Below are 13,738 nucleotides of genomic sequence, written 5' to 3'. Positions count from 1 at the left end.
TAAGGTACAGGGGGTGTGCAGAAAAAAAAAATCCCATACACTTGAGCAAGGGTATTTTCTTTTTTTTTTTTAAAGACTTTATTCATTTATTTGACAGACAGATATCACAAGCAGGCAGAGAGGCAGTCAGAGAGAGAGGAAGGGAAGCAGGCTCCCCGCCGAGCAGAGAGCCCGACACGGGGCTCGATCCCAGGACCCTGGGATCATGACCTGAGTCAAAGGCAGAGGCTTTAACCCACTGAGCCACCTAGGCACCCCAAACAAGGGTATTTTCAACATCTTTCTCCAACTAAAATCAAGCTGCTATGTATGCCTGGCAGCCATGTTTCCCAAATCTTGTTCACTTTCCACCGTCACCATGTCTCCAGATCATCCTTGCTGCTACCAACCACAACTCATTTGTGTTCCTCTAAGTTAATGTACTTTCCAGCTTACGCAAATTTAAATTAAAACTGTATCACGCCGTAAAGTTAAACTTGTAGTTTTTTAGGAGTACTCTTAACTTGTAACACACACACTTGAATTAACAGTCTAAAATTCACCAGAATCTTTGCTCTCCTCCTGAGGGAGACAAGAACCTTGACTTGCTTCCCCTGTGACCACCATCATGGGCACTTCATGTTTCTGGCTGCATCTGGCACTTTCGGTGAAGGCATCTTTGCTGTAGACATCTCTGCCTCAAGCACTTTTTTCCACAGACATTTTCCTGCATAACTAATTGACTATAAGGCAATCTTGCCATCAAAGATAAAAATACTTATTGACAATTTGGTTTGACCATTTGCTTCCATCAGGCTGGTTGACAGTCTGGTCTCCACTGGTAAAGGACTCTCACATCTATATCAATATAGATCTCAGTCCTCGTGGCTGTCTCCATGGCTGCACAGGGTTTTCAAACGATGTTTCCCCTGGAACTTTGGAATGTCCATCAGCAGACATGCGGCAGTTTGCCAGGAACAAACAGTGTGGACGGCTTTCACAGTGTAGCACAAAGCTCAGTTCAATTCACTTCCTAGTATCTGGAAACTGGTGTTTCTCTTAATGAAGGAAGGAATTTTAGTGAAACTAGGAAGAGTGTGATGACAAATGAGGGAACTAATTGACAAGCAAAACAATGCACAATATTATAAACAAAAGACTTGGAAGACAAACACTCAGGCACAATCCACAAAATAGAATCAGCTGTTTGTGCAGTATTGATGTGAAGCTGCACTATAAGTTTTGAATGCTTTCAAATATTTTGTATTTTGCAATGAACTCTTGAATTTTATTATTTGTTTTTCTGTTCCATTATGTTCTTTTTAATGAGTGCCCCTCTTTCATTTTTCATGATTCTATCTTCTATGGCAGCATTGCCTCATGGCCAGGTAGTTTTGGGGTAAAAGTACCTAGAACCATCATTGTCACCCAGAATCTTTTCTCCATCTTGCTTCTAACCCCCCCAATATGCCCTTTGTATTATTACATGTTGTATAGTCAATGCTTCTTGAGGTTTAGTCACATTTAGTTTTTTGTTTGTTTTGTTTGTTTGTTTTAATTTCACTAATGCATCCTGCATGTCACTTTTTCCTTCCAGAATTTTCTCATTTCCTAGTTCTTGCTGCCAGGGTCAGCTGGTGGCCAATGTTCCTTTTCGAATATGTCTGTGTGTCTTCATTTCACCTTGGGATGGTTTAGCGAGGCTTGGATGGTTCTGCACTGGAATGCGCTTGCTCGGCCTTTGGAAGATCTCATTCCATCATGTCTTTGATTCCATTTTGCAGCTGAGAAGTCTGCTGTCTCGGGCCCCCAGCTGTCGTGGGCTAGCTGTTCTTCCCTCCCTGACAGCCTGCAAGGTCGTCTCTGTCTCTGGTAACCTGCGGTTCTCACTGCAATGTATTTAGATAAGGATCTCTTTTATCCTGCTTGGGACTTAAGTTTTATGAATCCAAGGAGGTGTATTTTAATCGATTCTGTAAAATTCTCAGGGATTATCTCCGCATGTTGCCTCTACCCCATTTCCCTCTTCTTGGAGGACGCCTCTGGGCTGTGTGTCCCATCACTCATGCCTCCTACATCTCCGTACCCCTGTCCTCAGCCCCTTGGTTTACATCCCCTTCAGCCGCTTCTCCTGTCCCCACCTTGCTTCCACTTACAGTTATCACTGGAACCTTCTTTTTCTTCTTGTTCTCTTTATTCCTCTATTGCTCCCAAATTACGGCACCCAAAGCAATACCTTCCTCATTCTGGACGTACAATAAGCAATTGATGATCTGATTTCGTTTTAAGAAATATCAGGAACACACACCCAGAATTCCACTTAAAAAATGTTTCCCTTGAGAACCTCACAAAAACAAACAGGATCACATTTATAGATTTCTCTTCTAGGCCCCCTGTATTTTCGGTTGGCAGCCAGCCTGATCTCTTTTAGGCCTGTCCTAATTTATTTTTGGTCCCATGCATATGAACCAGTGCTTATTTGGATAACTGCATTTATGCTTCCAAGCTTTGACAGACAAATCATTGCCCTGGGCTCCCTAGTGGCCCCAAGCTTCAGCTTGCCTCCTGCCCGAAGGAGTAACTCACCCTCCAGCAGGCTATGGTCTGTTCTCTGCTCTTAGTTATCTAGCAAGTGAGCTTCTCAGGATGATTGTCTTTCAGAGAGGAAAAAAAAAACTACAAATACAGTACGTGGAAAGCCTTTCTGAAGTCGAAAATTCCATGCACATGGTAGCGAGTGGTGTTTACCACCTATAAGCATTTAAAGAGAAGCATGAGCAGCTACAACAGAGCTTGTTCCCAGCGGCGTTACTAACCAGTCAGCCCCCTCCTGCCACATCCCAGTCCACAGGCTCCGAGAGGGGAGTTTCTGTTCTGGAGCACAGGCATACTGATGAAAGAAAGCCTCTCTTTACAACATTCCTGACCAAACTTCCACCTTCTATGGGTTCAGGATTTCTGTGGAATCTGGACACCTATCACTCCAAACATTCTAATTAGGCAATAAACTTGCTTTGAGAGTGCTGGAAACATCAGCTCAGAGCTTCCCAGACCCTTCCCCGGAATATCCCAGCATGAATAGAAAAAGGCCAAATTGAGGGAGGGCAGAGGGCTGAAAACCAAGTCTAGGTTTTCAGACAGAATTTGCTTTGCCATTTGGCTTCATCTAACTGAGGCAACGACTCCAAATTGTTCTTTGGATAACACTGAGGGTGGGGAGGTCAGAGAGAGGGGAGAGAGGGAGTCCTTGCTTGCTGGCCGGCTGCCAGATTGAAGTCCAAACACCTGGGTGCCAGATGTGCCTCAGGCGTGAGGCCCACTATTGACCCAGCGGCTGCACTTTGCACGTGGGAGCTGCTGAGCTCGGCCGGGAGAGTGTTGCAAGGCTGCGCTGAAGACGGGCAGCCCACAGCCTGGTTTGCTTTCAGCTGCTGGCTTTCTGCGCTCCTGCCCTTAGACCCGCTGCGCCCTTTCCTGCCTGGCGGCGTGCCGTCCGCTCGTCAGTTTGGTCTTCAGCACCAGACCTTGGCACTTACTTAGGTTATTCATGTCTTGATGTCTTTGTTACAGTTCAGCGAGGGGAGACGCAGTGGTTGGGACACTCAGGTGATGGCCTGTGACTGTCATGCCATGGCTCAGAGGGAAGTAAAGCAAGAAGCTGCGGGCTGGCCACACCGCCCCGGACCAACAGCCATATTCAGGAGAAGTCTGGAATGCTGTGGTAGTGCCCTGTGGGGCAGACAGTCCCTGGCCGGGATGACACAGGAAGTGAAGGCCACCTCAGATCTGCTTATGATTTATTGAGCTCCTGTCTCCTTTCGAGTGGGAGTGCTTGTTGGGAATGTCCTCCCTCCTTCCTCCTGGGAGTCTGAGCTCGACTATCTCCCTCTCAGGTTAATGGGGTTTGGAGGAAAGGCAGGCTTGGCTCGAATCTGGCCCTCCCGCCCGTTGCTAGCTCTGGGCACGTTACCTAATCTCTCTGCTCCAGCTTCTTGGTGTGTGAAACTGAGGGGTAGTAAAAAGCACCTTTCCAGGGCATCGAGAGGAATGAAGGGGTCTAATCCAGGGCCCAGGACAGGCTGGTGCTCTGCCCTCCTGCCTTTTCATCTGAACTTTGGTAGTGTGTTGCTGGGTCTTTCCAGCTGGAGCGTTGGAAGATTTTAACTCTGTTCAGTTGTAAATGAAGCAAGTTTGGGGGAAAAAAATAGATGTGGCCAATAGTGATAGCCATACTATGCCAGAAAGCATCCTCGGAGTGACCTGACACCCATCCTGGTACCCGCATACCGGCGACTAAGGAAATATCAAGCCACATGAAAAAAGAGCTACAAAGGACTTTCCAGTCTGTGTCCCACATTCCTGCTAGGTCAAGAGACTCCTCCCACTGGTCACTGGCTCTGCTCCTCCCTTCTGCAGTCCCCTAACTGGGATGACCAGCAAAAACTGAAAGAGTAGAAACATCTGGCAGCTCCTCAAAGGTTAAGCGTAGAGGCACCACAAGACCCCGCAGCTCCACCGTGGGGCAAACAGCCCCAAGAACAGAGAAAAGACCCTCCAGATGAATACCTGTGTCCAATGTTCCTGCCAGCGCCACCCACGATAGTCCAAGGGTGGAAGAAGTGTCCACGGTGGGCAAGTGGAGAAATAGAATGTGACATACACACACGTGGGCTATTACTCAGCCACAAGGAGGGAGGACTTGCTGACACCTGACAGCAGGGATGACCCTTGACAACATGCTAATTAAGCAAAGAAGCCAAACACAAAAGGCCACATTTTCTATGGTTTCATTTATTTTTTTCCATTTTTTTTAAAAGATTTTATTTATTTATTTGACAGAGATGACAAGCAGGCAGAGAGGCAGGCAGAGAGAGAGGGGGGAAGCAGGCTCCCTGCTGAGCAGAGAGCCCGATGTGGGGCTCCATCCCAGGACCCTGAGATCATGACCCGAGCGGAAGGCAAAGGCTTTAACCCACTGAGCCACCCAGGCGCCCCGATATGGTTCCATTTATGTGAAACCTCCAGAACAGGCAAATCCACAGAGACAGAAAGCAGATCAGTGGGTGCCAGGGGCCAGAGGGTGGGAAATGGCGGGGGGCGGGCTTCTTAGAGAGTTTTTAGGCACCAGTCAAAGGTAGTGGTTACACACCACTGTGAATGTACAAATGATGTTCACTTTAAAATGGTGGGTTTCACCTAAACACACACACACACACACGTACACCCCAACTCATAGAACCAGAGTAAATCCGTATGTTTCTATGTGAGAATCAGCAAATACAAAATTCAAGCAGAACTTTCCCTAAACTGTTCCTGAACAAAGAGGAAACTTTTCTCTTCCCAAAAGATCCCACCATGCTAGCTGCCCCCATCATAAACCATTTCCTAACCTACATGTGCTGCGGGAGATCGTGCTTGTGGAACTGCTCTTTTTCTGATTTGGCTTCTTTCACATTTGAAGTAATTTGGGATCAGCTCTAATATTTTTTGCTTTAGAAAAGTAGTAAAAATTAATTAATCTACCACCACACTGATAGCAAAAGTTAATAGAAATTTTAATAAAAAATACAACCTCAATAAGCTTCCCTATTGTTCTAATAAATGCAATAGTAGTTTAGAATTGTAGATAAAAAAATTAATAAAACAGCTGAGGCTAGGGACCAGGAAGCTCAGACAAAGGGACACAGTCTCTGCCCCGCTTCTCCAGCCACTGAGGTGAAAAGATGCCCTCAACCACCAGTTCCCACTTCATGCTGTGTGTTAGAAATTTTCTTGAACACTTAACTAATTCTCCTTGTTTGATGGCTTATTTTTAATCAGATATTTTTATCCAATATAAAAAAGTCTTGCGGACGACTCTAATATCAATCTACAGTGACACATTCCCAGAGAAAATAGAGAAAATAAACAGAGAAAATAAAACCCTTTAGGGAGAAGGTTGTTTTTTTTTTTAATTATTTTTATTTTATTTTTTATAAACATATAATGTATTTTTATCCCCAGGGGTACAGGTCTGTGAATCTCCAGGTTTACACACTTCACAGCACTCACCATAGCACATACCCTCCCCAATGTCCATAACCCCACCCCTCTCCCAAACCCCCTCCCCCCAGCAACCCTCAGTTTGTTTTGTGAGATTAAGAGTCACTTATGATTTGTCTCCCTCCCAATCCCATCTTGTTTCATTCATTCTTCTCCTACCCTCTTAACCCTCCATGTTGCATCTCCACTTCCTCATATCAGGGAGATCATATGATAGTTGTCTTTCTCCGATTGACTTATTTCGCTAAGCATGATACCCTCTAGTTCCATCCACGTCGTCGCAAATGGCAAGATTTCATTTCTTTTGATGGCTGCATAGTATTCCATTGTGTATATATACCACATCTTCTTTATCCATTCATCTGTTGATGGACATCTAGGTTCTTTCCATAGTTTGGCTATTGTAGACGTTGCTGCTATGAACATTCAGGTGCACATGCCCCTTCGGATCACTACATTTGTATCTTTAGGGTAAATACCCAGTAGTGCAATTGCTGGGTCATAGGGTAGTTCTATTTTCAACATTTTGAGGAACCTCCAAGCTGTTTTCCAGAGTGGTTACACCAGCTTGTATTCCCACCAACAGTGTAGGAAGGTTCCCCTTTCTCCACATCCTCACCAGCATCTGTCATTTCCTGACTTGTTAATTTTAGCCATTCTGACTGGTGTGAGGTGATATCTCATCGTGGTTTTGATTCGTATTTCCCTGATGCCGAGTGATGTGGAGCACTTTTTCATGTGTCTGTTGGCCATCTGGATGTCTTCTTTGCAGAAATGTCTGTTCATGTCTTCTGCCCATTTCTTGATTGGATTATTTGTTCTTTGGGTGTTGAGTTTGCTAAGTTCTTTATAGATTTTGGACACTAGCCCTTTATCTGATATGTCGTTTGCAAATATCTTCTCCCATTCTGTCAGTTGTCTTTTGGTTTTGTTAACTGTTTCCTTTGCTGTGCAAAAGCTTTTGATCTTGATGCAATCCCAATAGTTCATTTTTGCCCTTGCTTCCCTTGACTTTGGCGATGTTCCTAGGAAGATGTTGCTGCGGCTGAGGTCGAAGAGGTTGCTGCCTGTGTTCTCCTCAAAGATTTTGATGGATTCCTTTCTCACATTGAGGTCCTTCATCCATTTTGAGTCTATTTTCGTGTATGGTGTAAGGAAATGGTTCAATTTCATTTTTCTCCATGTGGCTGTCCAATTTTCCCAACACCACTTATTGAAGAGGCTGTCTTTTTTCCATTGGACATTCTTTCCTGCTTTGTCGAAGATTAGTTGACCATAGAGTTGAGGGTCTATTTCTGGGCTCTCTATTCTGTTCCATTGATCTATGTGTCTGTTTTTGTGCCAGTACCATGCTGTCTTGATCATGACAGCTTTGTAATAGAGCTTGAAGTCCGGAATTGTGATGCCACCAACTTTGGCTTTCTTTTTCAATATTCCTTTGGCTATTCAAGGTCTTTTCTGGTTTAATATAAATTTTAGGGTTATTTGTTCCATTTCTTTGAAAAAAAAAGGATGGTATTTTGATAGGAATTGCATTAAATATGTAGATTGCTTTAGGTAGCATAGACATTTTCACAATATTTGTTCTTCCAATCCAGGAGCATGGAACATTTTTCCATTTCTTTGTGTCTTCCTCAATTTCTTTCATGAGTACTTTATAGTTTTCTGAGTATAGATTCTTAGGCTCTTTGGTTAGGTTTATTCCTAGGTATCTTATAGTTTTGGGTGCAATTGTAAATGGGATTGACTCCTTAATTTCTCTTTCTTCTGTCTTGTTGTTGGTGTAGAGAAATGCAACTGATTTCTGTGCATTGATTTTATATCCTGACACTTTACTGAATTCCTGTACAAGTTCTAGCAGTTTTGGAGTGGAGTCTTTTGGGTTTTCCACATATAGTATCATATCATCTGCGAAGAGTGATAGTTTGACTTCTTCTTTGCTGATTTGGATGCCTTTAATTTCCTTTTGTTGTCTGATTGCTGAGGCTAGGACTTCTAGTACTGTGTTGAATAGCAGTGGTGATAATGGACATCCCTACCGTGTTCCTGACCTTAGCGGAAAAGCTTTCAGTTCTTCTCCATTGAGAATGATATTTGTGGTGGGTTTTTCATAGATGGCTTTGATAATATTGAGGTATGTGCCCTCTATCCCTACACTTTGAAGAGTTTTGATCAGGAAGGGATGCTGTACTTTGTCAAATGCTTTTTCAGCATCTATTGAGAGTATCATATGGTTCTTGTTCTTTCTTTTATTAATGTATTGTATCACATTGATTGATTTGCGGGTGTTGAACCCACCTTGCAGCCCTGGAATAAATCCCACTTGGTCGTGATGAATAATCCTTTTAATGTACTGTTGAATCCTATTGGCTAGTATTTTGGTGAGAATTTTCGCATCTGTGTTCATCAAGGATATTGGTCTGTAGTTCTCTTTTTTGATGGGATCCTTGTCTTGTTTTGGGATCAAGGTGATGCTGGCCTCATAAAACGAGTTTGGAAGTTTTCCTTCCATTTCTATTTTTTGGAACAGTTTCAGGAGAATAGGAATTAGTTCTTTATATGTTTGGTAGAATTCCCCCGGGAAGCCGTCTGGCCCTGGGCTTTTGTTTGTTTGGAGATTTTTGATGACTGTTTCAATCTCCTTACTGGTTATGGGTCTTTCAGGTTTTCTATTTCTTCCTGGTTCAGTTGTGGTAGTTTATATGTCTCTAGGAATGCATCCATTTCTTCCAAATTGTCAAATTTGTTGGCGTAGAGTTGCTCATAGTATGTTCTTATAATTGTTTGTATTTCTTTGGTGTTCGTTGTGATCTCTCCTCTTTCATTCATGATTTTATTTATTTGGGTCCTTTCTCTTTTCTTTTTGATAAGTCTGGCCAGGGGTTTATCAATCTTATTAATTCTTTCAAAGAACCAGCTCCTAGTTTCATTGATTTGTTCTATTGTTTTTTTTTTGTTTTTTTTTTGGTTTCTATTTCATTGATTTCTGCTCTAATCTTTATGATTTCTCTTCTCCTGCTGGGTTTAGGGTTTCTTTCTTGTTCTTTCTCCAGCACCTTTAGGTGTAGGGTTAGGTTGTGTACTTGAGACCTTTCTTGTTTCTTGAGAAAGACTTGTACCGCTATATATTTTCCTCTCAGGACTGCCTTTGTTGTGTTAGGGAGAAGGTTTTAAGAAAGCCAGAAGACACACTTGGCCCTGGGCATGGGGAAAAGCAGAAGTTCCACATTCGTGAAGTCCTTGTCTCTGGATGGCATTCCTGGAAGCTATGTGTGGTTTGTCTGATGGATTCTTCTTTCCAGCACTGTGATGGAGACAGAGGATGCAGGAAACCACCGCCCCTGGAGAAGACAAATGCAGCCTCACTTTCAGCCTGGGAGGTCCCACCAAGTCTCTTGTAGGGGACCTTTCCTTGGGTTCATGGCATCCTGTTCCTCTGGGTGAGCAGAGAAATCCCAATGTGGTGGACAATCAGGTGAGAAGCAGCTTCCCCGAGACAGGTAGCTTCTTTGGAAGTCATAGTTGCTCTTCGGAGAAGCGCCTGCGGCAAAGTCCAGGGCCCTGATGATCACCTGCTCAGGTCAGAAAGTCTCTGCTGGCCTCGGGGTGGAAAACCAAATGGGAATGTTTTTGGTCAAGTAGAGGTTGTTAGAGGGTAAGAGACGTATGGAAGCAGAAGAACAGAGAAGAGAAAAACATTTTTAGTTGCTTTTAATTTAGCCAGCTCTTTTCACTAAATGCCAGAACTCGAATTTAAATGAATTTAAATGTTGCCAGAAATCAGTGTTCTGCTGTGCTGAGAATATAGGAAGGTGGAGGGAAAGGTGTGCTTGCAAGGCCCATTAAGGGGCTAAGGCAAGAGAACTGATGCCTCCAGAGGGAACCCGAGGGAGCACTAACTCCCTGATGCAGCTCCGCCAGGCGCCTCTGCCCTGGGCCACAGAGCAAGGGTGGTTGTGGTCCGGAGAAACCCTGGCTGGGACCCCTTGTTCCCTAGGCACTGGCGCCAGCTTCCAGGGCCAGTCCTGAGCCCTTTCTGCACTGTCCTTACTGCCTCTCCTGAGTGAGGGGCAAGAACTGGCTGCAGGAAAGTTCTAGATTAGGAGGGCTAATCTAGAAGCAAGCACTTTGGGGTGGAAGGAAGAGCCAGAAGTGCTTCCCTGTGGCTTCCCTCAGCCTGTTCTACCCACTGCTCAGACTCTACCAGGTTCTCAGAGCTGCCCTTGTTCAGAGCCCTCTGAGCCCCTGGTCCTGGAGGGGCTCCCTTCTGTGGAGCTGCTCCTGGGGGAAACTTGAGAAATCTCAAAAATCATTCTGGGAAATTTCAACCATAACAACCATAAACATAACCGTAAACAAAAGGAGAGGCTTTAGCGTGAATCCTCATGAAGCCATCACCAGCTTCTTCATCCCTTCCCTCTACTGTTTTTTTCTATATTGTAGAAAAACATGCACAGCATAAAATTTACCATCTTAACCATTTTTAAGTGTAAAATTCAGGCGCATTAAGCATGTTCACACTGTTGTCCAGCCTTCACCAACATCCATCTCCAGAACTTTTCATCTCCCCACACTGAGATTCTGTCCCTCTTACACACTGGCCCCTGCCCACTCCCCCAGCCCTGGACCCCCAGTCTTACTCTCTGCATCTCTGAGTATGACTTATCGGAGAACCTCATGTGAGTGGACTCATATGGTATTTGTCCTTCGATGACAAATTTCACAAATTTATGATTGCACCTAGCATGCTATCCTCCAGGGTCATCAATCCCTCCACTGTTTCAGACTCAAGAAGTCGCGGACCCCTAGAAAAGCCTGATAATCAGCTCAGACTGAAACTGCCTCAACTTTTCTTTAGAACAAACCACTAACTTTTCCAACTCTATCAGTAGGAACTCATTTGGCCCTGCTGCCAGCTTAGCCCTGTAGCAGAGTTGAGAGGGTGGGTCAGAGAGGCTGAGAGGCTGCTCCAGCATCAGTCAGCCATAGGACAGACTGGAGGACTTGCGTGCTTACCCCACCACAGGGGCCGCTGCTGCCTTCACGGAAAGATGGTTTCACTTCTGCAGAATCCGTCACACAGCAGTCTGGGCCGGGGTTTTCCACTGTTAGGACAGCATGCTCTGGTGGCTTGCTTGGCGATAAGAGGAGGCACACAGACTAACATTTTTTACTTTAATAACTGTTTATCTCCGTGTGTGTATATGAAAAAGCAACAGGCACGTCAAACTTGTGATTTCATGGATTTAATCTTAGGGTGAGTTTGAATTAAACAGTGCTTCTATTTCAAGTAGATTTACAGAGAAATATAAATTAAACAGTGGTGTGTGGATATGAAACCCAAGGCTTGAGTAACTGAAATTTGAAATTTGGGAGACCCTGAGTCCAGAAGTGCATTCTTCCCTGGGAGGTGAAGGAAGGACAAGCAGCCCCTGACGGCCAGGGATGGGCCACGCAGGAGGCCTTGGTTCTATTCTGTTGGATGCCAGCAGCTTTACAGAGCACCACAGCAGACAGGCACCCTCTGCGCTGAAATGAAGGGAAATTCATAATCTTGTCTCAGCACAAACAAAAACAGCATCACTGTGCAAACCACAGAAGGACCAAACATCGCCTCCCCTAGTGGACAGGACCAACTGCATGTGGCAGCTAGGCCTGGCCTTCCCTTTCTGGTAAGATTCCCCCAAGACTCCCAGTGTGGAATAATCCCTGCTTGCTGACCGCACGGTGCCATAGCCGGCCCCTGCCTCCCCAGAGCCCGAAACCCTTGATGAGTCCTCCATAGCCCCAGCCCACTGAGGTCTGTCTGGGCCCTAAGCGTGCCGCCTCCTTCCAGCCACAAGCACGAGCCCGGCCTGCGCACGGGAGTCCCGGCAGCCTTGGCTGCAGGCACTGAGGAGGCATGGGGGGCTTATGATGTGGGATGTGCTGGCTGGAGCTGGGGTCCTCTTATGGGTCGGGCAGAGGGCAACAAGGCCACTTGCATGGCTCTGACCCCTGGGCTCAGAAGCAAGCAGGAGCTTCTCCTGCACTGTTTGGTAGCACCTGTCCTTGAAGTGTGACAGCATGAGCCTCCTTCCTAGACCGTTCCTGGCCACTTAGTGCAAACCACTTCCCTTCGTGCTCGTTGATGCTTCTATGACACTGTTCTCAGACACGGGCCACAGTCTCTGCCCTCCAGCAGCAACAGGTGTCCCTTTTTTCTGTGTCTGGTCAGAGTTCCAGGGTGTTGGATCAAGGGAGTCGTCTCTGTCTTGGAGTCTGTAGTTTTTCCTCCATTATACGAACTCTGCTCTACCGGAAGGCTGTTCTCAGCGAGCTGGAGGGGAAACAAAGCCATAGATCACTACTGATGAATTTCCTCATGGTGCAGGGCAGGCTGACCACCTCTAGGCTGGAGCCCTTGCCTGTAGCACTGAGCTCACACTTCAGCATAAACAAGCTGAATGCCCGCTGTCTCTCACATGCATTGTTATTTAATTGCACTGATGAAAGGAAAGGAAGGCTTTTAAGTGTGAAGGCAGCCTGTGAGTAGGGCATAGCAGAGCCTCTCTAGAAGGCACTGGTCCCTGGGGTGCCCTGAGAACACTTGGGCTCTGTGGGCCTCTTCTGACAACTCACATTGAACCATATGACTGGTCAGAGAAGGAGTAAAGACTAGTTCTCACCCCAACATCCTACTTCTTATTGGTCCCAAGAATCAAAGAGGTCAGAGTCTAATCAGCCTAGTCAAGATAAAGGCACCTAGGCCCTGCTCCCTGCTATCTCTAGAATGGCCTGTTCTGCAATTCTAAATGGTGTGTGGGAGTGTGGGACCCTCATTCCAAAGCCAGAGAAGGTAATGAAGGGGTTCTGAAGCTGGGGAGGGAGTGGGGCCAGAGGGGCTCTGTAGGAGCTAGCCCACCCCCACTAGAGTGAGTGAACCCATCAGGCTGCACCACTGATCTCCTGGGACAGATGTCCTATCACTGGGGTCTCCCAGGCTCACTGTCCTTTCCCACTGCTGTTCATATCTCTGGGTGTGAAAGCTCTTTCTTCTCATGAGGGCAACAGCAAGCCATCAGGAGCAGTCCCTCATGTTCCTGAGGGGGGCCTGGGGACACCTGGGTGCTGGGATGGGAAGGCAGGCGAGGAAACTTGTGTTATATGTTTAAACATAAACGTCTCCTCTGCCATCCTCACCATCATCCAGAGTGATATTGGTAGGCTCCAGGTTGTGCTAATGACTCTAACCAGTGTGTAATTTCTTCTTGTAAACCTGCCACCTCTCTCCATAGATTTCTACTGCTGCCACTCTGGAACTCATCATTACTGTTCTCATTAACTTAGAGTTAATTCAGACTATCTTGAGTATTCTTTTTCTCCTGGTGGATGGAATATAACTGACATCTGACTCTGTAGGAAAGTCACAGGCAGCAGGAATAGAATTCCTTTTGTTTATGCATTTCTTCAGTGCAGTCTTGCCATGCCTGCCACTATAAATCACCAAGCAGGGACGAGTTGGTGACACCAGTTGGGCCTACGTCATAAGGAGAGGGAGGGAGGGAGCCATGGGCACCCAAGGGCCTGTCATCTCTCCCCTGCCTCAGTTTCTCTGTGTATAAAGTAGCTGGATGGGCTCTGCTGAGAATTAGTTAACAAATGTCCATTAAGTGTTCACAGGGTGAGTTCTCTGCAACTGCTAAGCGGTATTAAATAATTACGGCCTTCAAATGAT

Source organism: Lutra lutra, chromosome 18, assembly GCF_902655055.1.
Source record: "Lutra lutra chromosome 18, mLutLut1.2, whole genome shotgun sequence".
Lineage (NCBI taxonomy): Eukaryota > Metazoa > Chordata > Mammalia > Carnivora > Mustelidae > Lutra > Lutra lutra.
This window is presented reverse-complemented; position numbering follows the sequence as displayed.